At 39.5% G+C, this 17088-nt stretch overlaps 1 long non-coding RNA gene across 1 annotated transcript in view; it reads right to left on the reverse strand.

Moving 5' to 3' along the window:
* Positions 1–12977, reverse strand: part of LOC101750506 — a 34177-nt gene extending 21200 nt beyond the window's left edge. Inside the window, exon 1 of the long non-coding RNA XR_003072425.3 lies at positions 12658–12977. This is a non-coding gene — a long non-coding RNA (uncharacterized LOC101750506). The remainder of the gene's footprint in view (positions 1–12657) is intronic.
* Between the last annotated feature and the right edge of the window lie 4111 nt (positions 12978–17088).

Raw genomic sequence — 17088 nt, forward strand, 5'->3', positions numbered from 1 at the left:
CTGGGGGAATGTTGACCACTTGCCCTCCTGTGAGGTAACCAGTGAAGTAATTCCATGCAGATGTTACTTAAGTCATTAACTATGTGGTCAGAGATGGTGTTGTTTCCCAAGAACAACCTGCCTATGGAGTCAGGCTGGGAGAGGGTGACTACTCACTTGTTTCACATGGGTTTGTCCCACTCACTCTGAAGAGGAATACAAATCCTTATTAATTTCCAGATGCAGTGATTACAATGGTAAGAGTGTCCCCTCTCAGTTCAGAAAAAAGCAGTTACTAGGACAGTATGACAGATTTCTGCAGTGGATACAGCACAGGGTGGGGACTGATGGGTGGCTGGAGGGGAATGGCAGAGGGAGAGCAAAGATCTGATTCACTTGAAGAGTGATGGTATCAAATGGAGGCAAGGGACATACTTGGAGAGGGACAGGTTTGACACGGTGAAGTTCTGTCATTCTTAACATGGTGCTTTCCCAGGGAGAAGGCTCTGCTGTTCTGGGGAAAGCTGCATGTCATTGGAAGGTTTACTACTTTCTTCTGGCCTTGTGGCTACCAGAGTGCTACTGATGTTCTGTGTTGTTTTAGGCCACTAGTCATCACTCAGGAAAGATTCTTTCATTTGCTATATAGAAGGGCAATGTAAATCCTTTGGCACTGACTACTGTTGGTATTATTATTCATGTGTGTAGCAGAGTGGATGTGTGGCCCTGCAACACAAGGAAAATGCAGTTAACTATGGTGCCTCAAAAAGGCTGAGGCCACTATGAATGGAAACGTTAATTTTACCTGATGCATATCTGAGGTAAACCGGGTAACAATTTCTGCAAGAACTCTTCAGAAACATCAATGGTGATAGGTACAGGAAAAAAAAAAAAAAAAAAAAAAAAAACTGTCTTGAATCCATTAGTATTTATCACCCTTTTCCATGAAAACTGAGATTCTCTACTGAAAGTGAGGTAGTGACAAGCCTGTGGGGTAAAACCTCCACCACTTCCTCTCCCAGCACTGATGAGAAAGTGTTGAGTTGTTTTATATTTTCACCTTTTTTTCTTCAAAACTTCTGTGCTGCAAAGATGGAGGGAGTGACCTTTTCCTTCACACAGTTCATTGATTTCTATGCTTGATAATGCAGGTCTTTCCTCTGCCCTTTGACACCAAATTAAACTTTAATTCCAGAGAAGGTAGAAGCACCGCTGAGCGGATGTTCTGCTGAACTCTCAATGAGATCTTCTGGGAGTTAATTACACTGCAGGTCTCTTGTTCTCACAGCTCATTAAATCCCGTCCCCCTCCCGGGTCTGCTATTTCCAGCTAAAGGGAGCTCCTTGTCCCCAAGTGGTTGCTATCTTTCCTAGCTAATAACCAGAGCTTGCCTGCTCCTTTTGCATTTCTACAGCGCAGTCCTCTCTTGCAAGATAGCAGCGTGATTTGCATGCTGTCAGAAAAGTTTATCAGCTTTGCCATGGAGGACAGTAAAACAAACTGGTCAATTAGTCATGTACAGCTCATTTTGATTGCAGTGATTAGTTATTAACATAAGTAAACAGGAACCTACTTCAAACTTGGTACTTTTAAAAGGCAAAATGAACAGCCTATTAGTACTTCAAGGCAAATCAGAACAAAGAGATCAATGGAAGGCGTGTAATTCATCACAGTAATTAAATGGATTTAAATACTGTGCTAATCTCAGGGCTGCTCAGGAAAGCTTTTTTCTTTTTCTTTTTCTTTTTTCCTTTTTTTTTTTTTTTTTTTGGATATCACAGGGGAAAAAAGAGGGCAGTAGAAAATATCCTGCCATCTCCAGAAAGTGTTTCATCAGCTCAATTTTTTGTCCACAGCAATTTAATTCATTCTCTCTCTCTCGTCTGCCCACTGAAGCACTCGGTGCTAGGAACAAAATTCTTCTAGGTCAGCAGCTCCTGTCCAAGCTGCACAAGTGATAAGTGCCATAAGGGCCCTTGCTCTCTCAAGCAGAAATCAGTGATTCTTGCTGTATTCTTGGTTTTGTTAAATCTCAAGTGATCGTTCTGAGACATCTTAGTTGCTTTGATGCGAACACTGGGCTCCTAGACATTGGAAGTGAACCTGTGTTTACTGACTCTACTCTGGACTATCATGGCTCTCACAGCTCTGGGAGGTTGATTCCTTATGCTGTGGAGATAAGAAGGATTCCAGTAACTCATTCCCAAAATACTGAAAAAAATTTTGTTCAGATGTATTTTCTGTACAGTATGACTGACCCCAGGCACCTCACAATTAACAAGCCAGGCTTCATAAAGTCATCAGACTGGTTTGAAAATCCTGCATTACTTTTGGTTTTTAAACAGTCTGAGGTCTTTCTGCTCATCTCCTAGGAAATCAGTTGTCTTTCCTGACAATTTTTGCACTACTTTTCCCACAGCTTTTTCTTGAAAACAAAAACTGAAAATCTCCCCAAATCTCGTGGCTTCGGGAACTTCTAAGAGAGTTACTAAATGTACTCACGATAAATGAGTTAGTGACACAAGAGCACTATAAAGTGCTCTTTCACATCACAGAATCACAGAACCATGGCAAATGGAAGGGACCTCTGGAGGTCATCCTGTCCAGCCCCCTGCTAAAGTAGTTTCCCTACAGCAGGTCGCCCAGGACAGCATCCAGGTTAGTTTTGAGTCTCTCCAGAGAAGGAGACTCCTCAGCCTCTCTGGGCAGCCTCTTCCAGTGCTCTGACAACCTTAGAAAAGGCTTTTCTTGTTTGTTGTTCCATTCATGTTTGCATGGAACTTCCTGTGTTCCACTTTGTGCCTGTTGCCCGTTGTCCTGTCACTGGGCACTACCAAAAAGAGCCTGGCCCCGTCCATTTGACACTTCACCCCCTCCCCTTTAGATACTTATAACATATACATATTACATATTTATTTATTTATCCTCTCCGTTTTCTCTTCTCCAGGCTGAACACTCCCAGATCTCTCAGACTTTCCTCGTAAGTGAGATGGTTCAGGCCACAGTCATCTTTGTAGCCCTCAGCTGGACTCAGTAGTTCCCTTTCTTTCTTGAGTTGGCAAGTCCAGACCTGGACACAGTACTCCAGATGTGGTCTCACCAGGGCAGAGTAGAGGGGGAAGATCACCTCCTTCAACATTCTGGCCATGTTCTTTTTCATGCACCCCAGGACACCCTTGACCTTCTTGGCCACATGGGCACACTGCTGGCTTATGGGTTGGAATAGTCATTTCTAGGAGTAATCCTCTTGTGAAGTCATTTCCAGCCTGCATGTAGAATATAATATGGCATCCATTTGTGAAGAAGATCCTAAAGATGATTGTTCACACTTCAGGAATCATTCAAAGGTTTGGTTTTTGCAGCAAAGTAAGAGGATCCCTCTTCTTCCAGCTCTTAGAAGTACTTAAACACACCACAGTCCAAACATTCACCATCTCTGGTGCTCTGTAACATTATTCTGTATGCTGTCATTTCATATGTATCGTAAAAAATCATAGAAAACTCTCACACAGAAATGAACTCTGGAGGTTGCTAATCCAGCCCCCTTTTGAGGGCAGAGCTCTCTGCAGAGTTCTATCAGATTGCTCAAGGTGCTCTCCAGTCAAATTTTGTACATATCCAAAGGTGGAGATTCCATGATGACTCTGGACAATCTGTCCCAGTGTTTAACTGCTGTTATGATGAAGAACATTTTCCTTATGAACAGCTGAAATTTCCCTTGCTTGTAATAATCATCTGCTGCCCTTTTCTTGCACACCTCTGAGAAGAGTTTAGATCTGTCTTTTCTGTAACTCTCTCCTCTATTGCCCTCCTTAGATAGTTAAAGGCTGTTACTGGAGCCTTACCTGTCTCTTCTCCTCCTCATGAGTGACAAACAGAAGGAAACAACAGTTTCCCTTGACCTACTGGTGATACTCTTGTTAAAGAAGCCCAGTGCACAATTAGCGTTCATTGCTACAAGTGCATAGTGCTGACTCATTTCAACTTGCTGCCCATTAGAAGCCCCCGGTACTTTTCTTCAAAGCTGTAGCACTAGGGTCCTCAGCCTCTACCAACACATATGGAGGTCTTCACATTTCTTGGCTGAACTTCACAAGAATCCTTTTGGCCCATTTCTCTGGTATGAAAGGGGCATAGCACTGCACCACAGCCTCTTGACCATCCTCATAGTTTCGTCTTATCTGCAGACATAATGAGGGACCTACTGAAGGTGAAGAATACTGGCACCTGTCCTATTGTGTCTTGCAAATACACCAAATATGTAATTCCTTATTATTACTGCTGTAATGCACATATCCCCAGATCCTGTGATCAGTATCTCCTTCTACATTACAAAACAGATGAGGAAATTGTTGATATATGTAGAAATCTACTGTTCAGAGACGCAACATTTTGCTTGCAGTTCCTGGGAATATTTGGGAATGCACGCACACATCCTGTGTTGTATGCCCTCCGCAGATGCATCTTACTCTTTTGGGCTGGTGCTGTAGGGAAGGCTAATGAATCTGCTTCTTGGCTCTGTGTCCATGAAGAAGGCACACAGTGTCTGTGTAGGAGGCAGTGAATGAAACAGCAGGCAGCTGTGCTGTGACCTGCAGCTAAAGGGCAGGCAGAGAAGCACTACCTGCACACCATTCTACTGACTGACTGACAAAATGTTTGTTTTTCAATGAAGTATCTTCTGCACAAAATTTTCTTACTGCAAAATCAAATGCCAATTAGTACAGTTCCCTACTATCAAGGATTTGTAACAAATAGCTGTCAGGACTTCATCATGGAGAAGCAAGGTGGACTACACTTCCCTATGTCTCCCACCCTCCCAGTAGACTTTTCCTTAAGAACACACAGTTGACACAATGAGTAGCGTTATATTCTGCAAGTGACAGTAAGGTGTGAAAGGGCACTTCAAGCAGTGGACAAAATAACTGATGCTTCTAAGTGATATAGTTCACTCTGCTCAATTTTTTCTCAGGTGCTGAATTTCTGCTGCTCTGCCTTAGACTGAAGCTCTGCAGGCCCCCGGATACCTGCTAGGGGAAGTTTAGCATCATTCTGGCTTCACATGCAGTTGAGTGGCTCTTGTGTCTTAGGATTGGCATGCAGCCCAAATTGGAACTGAGCCCCAGAAAGGAACAGACTCAAATTATAAACAAGTTGGGATTTAGATCCAGATAATTATATGGTACTCCTGGATAAAAAGAAAGGGAGCCAATAAATAGCTCATTTTTTCTTTCCCATTTGGTTAGGCAGAATGTAATGGGGAGGGGGAATGTACCTATGTACATGGAGATTTTGGAAAATAACTTCTAGTCTTTAGCTTTAAAGCCTAAGGGAAGGCTGTGAAGCATGGAAAGCAGTTATCATAGTAAGGAGAGAGTCAACAGAATTAATTCAGTTGGAGGAGTCATTTAACCTCCAAAAAAGAAAAGATCATTTTTTAATCCCTTGTTTTCTTCCTCATTAACACAAGAGTATTTCTTAGCCTTTACCCTGTAGCTAAGAAGAGAGACAAGAAGCTGCTTGTTATCTGTCAGAAATACCACTCCTTGGCTAGCAAAAGAGGGTTGATCATGCATGGGAATCTGTCTCTCTATGCAAAGAGTGATCAAAGAAAGGCAAACTGATTTAGCCTCCTTGCGTCCACAGTCCAGCACTGTTTGCACTCCTCTTCCACAAACAACATCACTCAGCAGCAGCTGCAAGAAAATCATTAAAAGAGCTAAACAGAAAAGAATGAGATAAAAAGCATGTTCTCTCTCTCTGTTGTCCCCCCCCCCCCCCCCCCCCCGTTTTTTTTTTTTTTTTTCATAAAGATTAAGCTCCTTTTGGCTTCACTAATCATTAAGCAAGTCTGGTTGTCACTGTGACTATGGAAATGATCCTTGCTTTTTGCATTCTGGTTGTTTCATGTTCCATCTCCATGGTCCCATAAAGGGAACAGTGATGAGAGCATTAAAGATCATCCATCCTGAACTCCAGTTATCCCAGAAGCAGCAGCAAGCTTCAGTTTGATGAGAGTAGGCATCAACCACACTGTTGCCTGTGTGCACCTCAGCACTGCTGAGCTTGGGGAGCAGTAGTGTGGCAGAGAGCAACTCTGCTGCCCTGTGTTCATCCTGCAGACTAACAGCAGTGTTTGGAAGACCATTACCTCAGGGTCTCCTATAGGATAGCAGTGGGCAGAGCTTGGCTTTCCCATAGCCTACAGATCTTGTCAGTACTGAGATGAGAGGAAAAGAAAAAAAAAAATCTCTCCATGGGCAGTGCTCCTCTGATTAGCAGAGGGGAAAACATTTAAAAAAGGACCAAAGACACAAGTGAGGATATGGTAAAGAAGAAGGCTTATCTGCACTGCACAGTGCTCAGTATTCTGTAGCCTCACTATAGAATAAGACTATCCAAACGGGTCCCAAGCACCTGGATTCAACAGCAAGTTCTGGTCTGTTAAGAACAGGTAGGAGTGAAAAGCCTGGTTTGTGGTCACCTGGAGATGTTTGAGGGAGAAGAGAGAAAAGGAAGAAGGTGGCACGGTGCAAAGGCAGGGTTGTAAGTCTGGAGAGGATAAATAAAATTAGATGGCAAGAGAAAGAGAACACTGTATAGGAATATACAAGGAAAAGAAAAATGAGTGGAAGAGAGAACAGAGAATATGAGAGACTGAATGAAAATGAGTGCTAGGAAAAGAGAAACAGAAAAACATGAATCATAAGGTAAATGACAGTTAATTTTTGTTTACTGTGATTTCACTGGCTCTGTAGTCTATGCTTGAGAAGATTTCTCAGGAACAAAACTTATTTTATTTTTCATCACTGTCTTTCTCAATACTACCGATCCTCTCTTTCTCTCAAGTTCCCTATGCTGTGACAGTCTTTACCTTCTGTGCCTCTCATTGGTTCTGGCTGTATCTCTCAACTATTTGCTTCTTTAGAACAAGAAATCTAGTTTTTTTCAAATCATCAAATAAATTCAATTAAAAAACAAATGCATTTTCAAGAAGATATAGTCATTAGTACCTGCTATTTAATTGTTCTACTTAATGTAGAGGAAACTATATGTATTTTCTCCACTTATTATGATGAATGTATTCTCTCCACTCACAGGTGGCAAAAATCTGTGTATGGCTTAGAGAAACAATACAAACATGAGCCATTCTAAATTGCTCAGGGATTAAGTCTGAAACTTTAAACAAAAAAGACTGCGATTGGATTCTAATTTACATGTATAAATATATGACTTGAAAGGTTCTCTTTTTTTCTACTAACAAAAGCTTAGGTAGCACTGGAACTACTTTTTGGGTTCTGTCACTTTTTTGCTAGAGATGACTAATCTGATTGAACTTAATATTCTTATTAAAAAAAAAAATTATATTTAAGACAAAAAAGGAAAATTGAAACTCAGCAGGGCTCTGGAGAACAATTAGCCAAGTGCTTAAATTCAGGTTGTCACAATCAATCTTGATTAGAAGGGCCTGATTCTAAGATGAAAGTTCCAAGTCTTTGGTGGAGTTCAAAGTGAGGCTATCATTTGTGCTAAAATGATTGGTAATAAAGTTGCATTAATTTATGGAGTCAGCACAGCTGAAAATGCCCATAGAGGAGGAACCACTGTGATGTACACCAAAGTCAGTCTGCAGGAGCAGGACCTCAAATAACTCAGTTACTGACCATTTCAAGAAACTTGTTAAAATATTTTAAGCCCAAAATGTTTAATCTAGTCTAACCTTATATTGTTTCTAGATCCAACATACAGCTTGACAGGGAAGCCCATAAGGGCTTTCCAGGCAGAGGCTTGTGCTGGTTCAAGAAACTCTGCCTTATCTTTTTGTTACTCAGAGCAGATATGTCCTAAAATTGTATGAGTGCTTTAAGGAAATGTACCCCCATCTGACTCTAATGGCTAGTAAAAAGAAATTATGATTACACACAATCTTCTGCAAGTCAATATTAAGAGCCACTTCTAAATCCTGTGATGAATGAGATAAGAGTTGTCCCAGATGGGTGAAGCTTTGACAAATAGCATGAAACAGAATTAGGGTACAAAAATACTTTCATCACTCTCTGATTCAAATATGATGATTCTCTATCTTCTTTGCATCCTTGGAAACTAGTGAGTCAGCTTGTTCAGTATCAGATCAGACCAAATTCTGCTTAGAATTAATAACTTGCTCCATTTTGGCAGCTTGCCTTCTGCATCTGATTGACTCTTTCATTTTGCAAATATATTTTCAGACTCACTATTAATGACAAGTGGATTGGATTATAAATCAAGGCCATGCTCCTGGGCTTGAAGTAATCTAATAAAAGAGCCAGAATGGGCAATTAAGGTGACTTTTGATGAGTGTAGATATTGATTTGGAAACTTATTCTATGGTGATACTTGTGATTACTTTTAACTGAAATATTTCTTGCATCTCAGCACTTCCTTGTGGTTCAATGGCCTTTGCATTTCCACATCCAGCCATTTCCACAACAGCATGGGGAGGGAACTTCCTGTTCTTTCCACAGTACAGAGCTGTCTTATCTTGTGAAAATCTCATCTTTGAACACTGCATGCACTGTCACAAAATGAGAGATCGGAAAACCTCAGCAACTGAGCAGTGCTTTTGGAAGATCCAGCTCTGCTTCTTTGAAATTCAATGGCAAAAATCCAGTTCTTCAATGTCCAGTCTTAGTGGATGATACCGGTTCATCAGTTGTGTGCAGGAACATTCATCATATAATTAGATGGGTCAATATCTACCATGCAGTTGATTGCAAGATATGAGTAAATACCACCTACAATTTCTTCGTTCTTTCTTAAGCTTGATGACTTCATAACGTCAGAACTGGTTAATGTGTTTACCTGTGAGTATCTTGGCCTGTGTACTGTTTATAGATTCTGTGCACTGATCCTGATAGATGCTTTGTGTGGTATGAACAATCAGTTTTGATTATTTGCAAAATACTTCCTGTACATGAGCATCAAAGCTTTTCAGGAGTGTGAGCCTATAAGGATTAGAGAACACTGAGAATATCCAGCCCCCTCAAAACCCAGTGTATTTACTTTCATAACAAACGGTGTACAGTTTTTCTTCCAGTCTTAAATATATCAATATTTCTCAGTGCTGAAGTCGGTAAGAGAAATATACACCCTTCAGCTGCTTCACTCCATCAGGTAGATGTTTTTCTTTCATTTATTTCTTTGATTGTTAGAATCAATTCCCTGTTCCTTGTTTTTACCTGAGTGGAGTTCAGTGAAAGCACGTATCATTTCCTTCTTCCTAGGATGACTTCAGTGTTATTACCAATGACCACAGCTCCTTTTGCCAGCAAGTATGTTCAGAGCATGAAAAATAGCTGGGATGGAGTAATCTAATATCTATTGTCTTCTTCCAATTGAAAGGTTCTCTGCCTGTCCTCCAGAAAAGCACGCTGAAAAAAAGCTCTGTTCTTGCATCCTTGCTATTCTGCAAAGCCATTCATCAATTTCAAGCAAATAAATTCAGTAAGACTGTCTGTGCGTTTTGAGCTATTGGTAAGCTTAGATTCCAATCCATGATATAGCACCTGGTCTTTATAATCTTATGATCCCTGGCCTGGCCACAGCCTCATATAAACAGTTCTAAGGTTGATTTACAGAGATCTCCAATGGTGAATTCAACCATGTGGATCTGTACTGACTCCAATAGTGGTATATCACCCAAGTGACAAGATTGCAAGTATGCATTTTCACAGTATAGAGTAACACACTGCAGGATAGGGTAGGATTCAGAAGCAGTGATTGCAGTGGATCCTGGTGGACAGAGGGTGGAGAAAGGAAGATCTAACTGGCTGAGAGACCAACTATTGAAGTGGGGTTAGTAATGCTGAAAGGAAAGTCTGGCTAATATTGCTCAGCAACAAGTGCTTTCTGAACCAATGAATATGGATGCAGAAGGATTTTGACTTGTATTTTCAGATAATTTAGTAGTTAAAATTCAAAGAGATATGAGTAGCAATTTGCAGTCAGATGTAGCCCTGAAGCCTTGCCATTGCTCTCCACTAAGTACTCTTTTTCAAAAGAGAAGAAAACTGCTGTAGAGAATGGGCATCTCTAACCTTCACAGCATACAAGAAGTTTTCCTACTGAGCTTGGAAGTTTTTTTCTACTTGGAGCACAACTGAGGCCAACAATACACATTCTCCATGTTTCCATACATGCTGAAATGAATGAATTTAGAGATCTTTGGTCTGTATTGGCCTAATACTTTTAGTATTGAAATACTGCCACTTCCTCAACTGATTATGATTATCTGGTACTCTTTTTTTTAAGAAGGAAACCTCATTTTGTTACCCTCTTGATACCCCTTAGTTGGCAAACAATATTCAGATTAAGTTTGGGCTAGGATTTCAAACTAGTAGAAATACAAAGGGGTGTCTGTAGGAGGGTAGGTTTACCTGAAACTAGAACTTGATTTTCACACAGTTAGAAGTCAGCAAATAAGAGCAAGTGCTGAATGTAGTTATACACTGTAGCTATCACCTTGGTGAGCATCTCCAATAGAATGATCGCTATTCAGTGAGCATTGAGGCTGGCTTTCTTTCTGGTCTCTGGAGATAATAATCCTATCAGGGCAGGAGAACATGCAGTATTTAATGTCCAGTTTGATGACCTCAGTGTTTCTACTATTCATCACTGGTTTTGATTCACATTGTTCATATATGCTTCTTTCATTTTGTTTGGGCCTAACGATAACATTAAGTAACATTAAGTGGGTAGGGGAAGAGCTGTATGTCTGGAAAGTCATAATCAAAGGAAGATAAATGGAAAAGTGAAAGTTTCTGGTGTTATCTTTCAAAGATGAAACAAATAGTTTCAGCAAATAACAGGTATCTGTGAAGTTTCATGTGCCCTGGGATACCCGGAACCGACTTCCAAAAAGAAGCCTTATGGTTAGTCATCACAGCGGCATGTTTACACTCTATTCTAATATTGTTTCTATTTCAGATGTGCCAAATACAAATCCAGTGACAAAGAAAAGCTTATGTCTAAATATAGCCCTATAGGTGTGTTTCGCTTTTTTCTCATCAGAACATTTTAGAAGTATTAATTAGGAGTGTTGAAAGAGGCTCCTCAAGAATCCCATGGCCATCCTATATAGGTAAACACATAGCTCTTACGTGTTCACCTTCAAATTGCATGGAGACGTAATTTCAAATCTTCAATTAACATCCTGTACTAAACAACAGTGACCCATGCTGTTTTCCTGGCAAACCTCCAGATTTCACCTTGTCAGCTGGCCTTGAGAAAAAGCTGTGTCTGTTTGCCGGTTTTGTTACTGTCTTTGATGATTTGGGGTTGCCCATTGTCAGCCGTGTCACTAAACTGATTTCTCTGTGGAATACAGGTACTGGTGTCCATTCCTTCTGAGGTTTAGCACTACAAGTTATCCTTCTCCTTACTGGTATGATTCTCACTCTGCAGACCATTTCATATACTTTAACTGGATTTGAGAAAATAAGATTCCTACAGCTAAAAAATGGAAGATAACAAGGTTATCTTGACCAGTCAGAATGTTAAGATACAATAACAAAGCAGCTTAGAACAACAGAAATGTTTTGTACTTTTTTTTTTTAAAGGATTTCTGATTATTTAATCTCCCTTAATGTGACTCGATGATGTCTCAGATGACAAGTCCGCAGAGGCTGTACAGCACACGCCACCTGAATTTCTCACTGGATGTGAATATTACTAAGCTTGGAGCTTCAGCTTTCCGTAAAATTCACACAGAACAGTAACAACAGTGTTAGAAAACAGAGTGCTCTGTCCCTTAACACAGCATTTGGGAATTCTAGGTGCTCATGCTGTTGCATGTTTTCATATGGGGAATTCCTTTCGCTACTTGCTAACTCAAAGAGTTTTCACTTAATGTCAGAAGCTAAATCCCTTTTTTTCTATAAAACTAATTCCATAAAACAGCCAGCAGTAAGGATGCTCAAGCAAAAGACTATTCACTGAATCACAGTTCTCTTCCCTTTCAAAAGACATCCTGCAGAGAATTAAATGGAAGAATACCTAATATACCTCATTGACTTGTCACTTGGTATAACAGTATTTAAGATTTCCTTAACAAAGAAGGAGTGTGTTTTTTTAATTGACGTTGAGCATGTCAATAAATAAGCACCGAGGAACCTGTAAAATTATTTTACTATAGAAGTATTAGAAAATTATGGAAATTTTATTTCAAAGATATGTTGCTGTTTTTCCCTGAGAACCACTTCCTCCAGAACACAGAGTAGTCAGACATATTTCTAGACATACCTTGGATTTTGATGAAAATGAAAAGAGGACAAAGTTCAACTTGACTTGTGATATGAACTCACTGAAGACACTGAAATGATTTCGACAGATCTTGTTTTGAAATAGGGTCTTGCAAAGAGCACACGCTGTTTCCATTCCCAGCAACTGTCTGCTTCAGTCTATAGGCCCTGATGTTACACAGCCAGAAAGCGTGCTAAGAAAAGCAAGCGTGCAAGCTGCAGGGAACTACAAAGGATCACTCCACCTAATAAGAGATTTTGAACCCACACCCATCTCAGTTTCATCATGGAGTTAATTTTCAAACATTTGATCAGACACCCGAAGCACACATCAAGTAAATTTCCACAGTGGCCTGGCATAGAAAAATGCAGATGAAATGTATCAGAAATATGGACATACCTGGTTTTGTTTGTGCATGGCATGGCACGCTTGCTTTGGGTTGGAAGCATTCGTTGCTCTGTGGTTTCAAGCGTGTATAAACAACGTCATCTCCTTGACTTGTTAGGACTTGGCAGGCCCGGCTTTTGTTTGTGTCATATTATCTGCTTGTTTATTTATAGCAGTTAGGTATTTCTTAATCACATCCAAAATGTGCAAATTTAATTTTACAAGGCAAAAATAAGCCGAGGGGAAGGGCCAGAAGTGGGGGCCTACCTCTCTAAACTGTTCGTTAGCAGTGTTTGAAACAAGTGATTGTCAAAGCAAAGCGATCTGTTGTCAGGTGTATGTCCTTCATTTGATTTATATAAGAAGTTATAGTTGAGCTACATACTTCCTAGAATTATGCTGTACTTCTGAAACAAACTCTGTTTCTCAGAACTGTTTTGATACTGATAGGATTTCTGAGAATTTGAGTTACATCTCTGTTCACTTCCAGAGTTGGAGGAGGTAAAATCAGAAGCAATGCTTTCAGTCAAATGACATAGTCACACAAATGACACAATCATTCAGCACAATCACTACCCAGTTCTTTCTTTTCACTTAGAGTGAAATCAACCAAATCTGAAAGCTGAGGAGCTGTAGAAAATAGAACTGTTCACTTCTCATCAGCAGTGTATCAGTGCCCTGCCCCGCTTCGCTGAGGGAAGCATAGAAGACATTTTCTCAGAAAAATCAATTTATTTTTTCCCAGTAGCTTTTACTTGCACTGTTCTTTTTTTCATTCGCAGAATTTTAAAACTTTGGATTTAGTCATAAAAGTGAGTTTTCATCTTTTCTGATTTATTTTATATTAGGTGCTTCTGTGAAATGTTTTCTCTTCAGTTACTGAATATTGCAACAGGAACACCCCATTTGGCTCAGCACTCTGAGGCTGTAATGGTAATATGTGAAAGCTGTTATTATGCTCAGTTTGTAGGTCTAGGTCACTGACATCGGTTGCACCACTCCTGATTTACGGCGCTTTGAGAGATGGCATGAATGCTTTGTCAAAGTCAGTTTTCAGTAAATGAAATGAATATTAAGAGGATAGAAATTTTACTCAGAAAATGCTCTGTTCCTCTTTGAGTACTTAGATAAGAAAAGAATAAAGGAAGGCAAAATAAGGCAGTGAGAAAAGCAGATCCTGCTGTTCCCCAGCCCCAAAGCACCATCACTGTTTGTCTGGCATCTGCTCTGTCTATCAGTTTTGAAGCTGGAATTGCAGGCTTTTAATCCCGATTTCACCGAATATGGCCTCTGTGTTCTTACTTACCTGCAAAAAATGTCCCAGCTAGGGCCAGAGATCTGTTTGGCAAACTGCTCCAACCCTGAAAGTGGAAAATAGCAGGTGCTTAGTGGAAAAAAAAATGTAAGGCAAGGAACAGGGACTGAGGAACACTGCTCTTTTCATGCTGCGCAGTCTGTCGTGGAGGGGCTTCTTGAATTGGAGAGTCTATATAATGTTGTGTGTGTACTAGCTCATGGTTGATTTTTTGCCTGAATGTGTACAGTCACTTTTTGAACTCATCTGTAATGTTGGCTCGCTGTAGCAATGAGTTCCAAAGCTCACTAATGGCTGTCTGTTCAGCAACAAGTCCCAAACGACCAGCAGTTGGCCATGGGCTTACAGAAGGGGCTTCAGTAGGCTGGCTCACAAAATTAGAGTCATGCTGCATATGGATTGCAGGCAGATTGACATACTTCTGAATTACATCTGTTTGGTTATTTATGTCAGTAATTTGGTAGGTATGAGAACAGGTCCAGACTGGCTGCTTGTGAATTTGAGGTGAGGAAGGGAAGCTTCTGATGTCTGCAAAATGCAGCAGAACCACAACATCATACACCTCTGTAAGTCAGCGCTTGTGTTTGTGAGTATTAGAGGAGGAAATCAAGATCCCTTTTTACTTCAAAGCCATGCGCTGATATCACTGGGGAATAAATATATTGTCAAATATTGTTTGGAATAAGTTTTTTATTTTTAATAGAAAAAAAATGTAGTGCACTGTAAATATATCATCAAATCAGTTCACTTTATTTTGTTATCTCAGTGAAAACCTTTCTTCCTTTTGCATATTCCCATAGTACAACTTTGTTTTTTGTTGCAAGACAGTCATTTGGTAACAGTGGTAGCATCTAGTATTGTACAAGAAAAGACTCCTGAGCTCATTTCCCTTATGTTGTCTGCCAGTTGTAATTCTTTACTGTGAATTAATGCCAAATAATCTCTTTAAATTTTATGAGCCTCTTCATCAGGATGAACAGTGACTGAATCTGCTTTTCCCTTTACCCTGTGGGAAAAAGACAGAGGAGGAGAACTGCAAAGTAGATAATGGAGCTCTGTATATTGTTAAAAAAAAAAAAAAAGTTATTGCCCTTCTTTATTACCCCAGCACTACCCAACTGAAGTACCCTTTGCAAAACAGTTTATTTAACTGGGCTCATTCAAAGTACTTGTTTAGCTTAAATGTCACATCCTCTCTATTGCCACTTTTGTATTAATGTAATTGGAAGACTCATCCAATGACCTTGAGACACTCTCTTCCTGTTTGCTCACATAAAATATTTATACTCTATATAAATATAGTGCTTCGTAATTGACATTTCAGCGTGTATTATTATAATATACTGTAACCATTATCCCTTATTTATTTATTGCAGTGTGCGGATATTTTTATCGTTCATAATTAAATTGTTGAAAAGCAGAGAACACTTAAAGGAGTACTTTGCTTTTGTTTTGATTGATCTGATGCACTTAGAATTTACAGAAAAGTCTATGATGAAGAATTCTAGTCTTTGAAATGAGTATATTGGATCAGCTTAGAACTGAAAAGTAGACTAATTCTACAGAAATACAGCTAACCAATTTCAGTACCTTCTCCAAAAAAAAAAGGTTCCATGATTTATAAGTTTGTTCTATTCTGGGCACTAGTGCCTTGATGTGAACCTAGTTTTTACTGGGGGGAAGGCAATGAATGGGAACTTCCTGCCTAACAAGCTTTCCTAATCTTCTCCCCCCAAATAAATCCCACCATGTATATATATTTAATACAAATTTCATCATGGCATATTATTCTTCCTGTTCTCACAGACCATACTGGTCATTTGAATAAGAATTCTTCTCTGGTTTCTGGAGATCTAAATTTCACCCCATGTGGATGTTCATGTACTATATTTTATTTAGTCAAAAATGAAATATGAAATCTGGGTCAGATCAGTTTCTGTCTTTGAGAAAGCTCCTAAAAGAGAAATATTTGAGGTTATTCGCATCCAGTGTTTTCTTTCAGATCCATATATACTTTTAACCTGTCTGTGACCGGGATGGAACAATGTTCTCTTACTGCTATAAGTAATGACATCTTTTTGAAAATTCAGATTTTTTTTTTCTATAATTCATTCCCTATAGTCCTTTTTACTGTGCTTGTAGGAATAGTTTTATCTTTTGTAGATCATGTTTTTCCAGCCGCTCCAAGAAGCAATAGATAGAAAACAGTTATGTGTCTCAAATGATAGGATTTTTATCAGAGCACGATCTTTTTGCACAGGCTTTTGCATTTTAAAAAACAAATCAATGACTATGATGTCAGCCTGCTTATCATTTCAGTCCTGGGAACAGTTTCTTGGCATCTGGGTTTGATCTCCTAGGTGTGTCTAATTGTTATAAAGCCACAGCTGTGTGAGTTAAATTTCCTAGGAAAGTTTGCCATATCTTAGGATTTCAGTGGAATACAGCTTCTGTCTCATTTCTAGCCTTTGAATTGTTCTGAAGCCCTGAGCATTTTTATAATTGAATTATGGTTTTTGCAGGAGAATGTAAAGCAACACTTCCTACAACCTCAAAGCCGAATTTTTTTCCCCCTTTGGATTCCTCCAGGAGAACAAAGACAGTTCAAAGTTTGCCTCATTATTTAAACCCCGGAGCGTATTTATATTGTACATAAAAAAAAAAAAAAAAAAAAAAAAAAGACTTCTTTTTCAGTTTTGCATATAAAGTGCTATACTTACCATTAGGTACTTGCATAAAGGTGTTAAAGTGAAAAACAAAACTGCAAACATGACACTTTCAGTCATTTGGGGTTTTATTTGCTGGTAGGAAAGGTGTCATGAAGGAACATATATACTTTTCTCTGAAACCGACATTTCCACCTGAATTATTAAGGACTTAATCTTTGGCCCCATGTAGATTATCAGTTGTCATTTTTTGATGATATCACTTCGCATACTGTCACTCCTGTTTTGTATACAAGCAGCTGTCTATCTGCAGTATGCAGGCTCCGAGCATTTTATCAGTTTCTATTTCAGTAAGATTACAACATGAAACATCCAAAATTCATTTAATTTCCAGAACAAAAGCAGGTGGTTTCAATAAGACTGACAGATCTCCCATCACAAAGAGCCGTATGATGATTTAGA

Source organism: Gallus gallus, chromosome Z, assembly GCF_016699485.2.
Source record: "Gallus gallus isolate bGalGal1 chromosome Z, bGalGal1.mat.broiler.GRCg7b, whole genome shotgun sequence".
Lineage (NCBI taxonomy): Eukaryota > Metazoa > Chordata > Aves > Galliformes > Phasianidae > Gallus > Gallus gallus.